At 43.3% G+C, this 817-nt stretch overlaps 1 protein-coding gene across 2 annotated transcripts in view; it reads left to right on the forward strand.

Annotated features, from left to right (window-relative positions):
• LOC123985457 (clathrin heavy chain 1-like) overlaps window positions 1-817 on the forward strand; it is a 179,953-nt gene that overhangs the window by 157,580 nt on the left and 21,556 nt on the right. The window lies entirely within an intron of this gene.

Below are 817 nucleotides of genomic sequence, written 5' to 3' on the forward strand. Positions count from 1 at the left end.
TATATATATATATATATATATATATATATATACATATACACACACACACACACACACACACACACACACACACACACACACAGTGAGGAAACTAAGTATTTGAACACCCTGCTATTTTGCAAGTTCTCCCACTTAGAAATCAGGGAGGGGTCTGAAATTGTCATCGTAGGTGCATGTCCACTGTGAGAGACATAATCGAAAAATAAAATCCAGAAATGACAATGTATGATTTTTTAACTATTTATTTGTATGATACAGCTGCAAAAAAGTATTTGAACACCTGAGAAAATCAATGTTAATATTTGGTACAGTAGCCTTTGTTTGCAATTACAGAGGTCAAACGTTTCCTGTAGTTTTTCACCAGGTTTGCACACACTGCAGGAGGGATTTTGGCCCACTCCTCCACACAGATCTTCTCTAGATCAGTCAGGTTTCTGGGCTGTCGCTGAGAAACACGGAGTTTGAGCTCCCTCCAAAGATTCTCTATTGGGTTTAGGTCTGGAGACTGGCTAGGCCACGCCAGAACCTTGATATGCTTCTTACAGAGCCACTCCTTGGTTATCCTGGCTGTGTGCTTCGGGTCATTGTCATGTTGGAAGACCCAGCCTCGACCCATCTTCAATGCTCTAACTGAGGGAAGGAGGTTGTTCCCCAAAATCTCGCAATACATGGCCCAGTGCAGTCGCCCTGTCCCATGTGCAGAAAAACACCCCCAAAGCCATGATGCTACCACCCCCATGCTTCACAGTAGGGATGGTGTTCTTGGGATGGTACTCATCATTCTTCTTCCTCCAAACACGGTTAGTGGAATTATGAC

This window comes from Micropterus dolomieu, linkage group LG17 (assembly GCF_021292245.1).
Source record: "Micropterus dolomieu isolate WLL.071019.BEF.003 ecotype Adirondacks linkage group LG17, ASM2129224v1, whole genome shotgun sequence".
Classification (NCBI taxonomy): Eukaryota; Metazoa; Chordata; class Actinopteri; order Centrarchiformes; family Centrarchidae; genus Micropterus; species Micropterus dolomieu.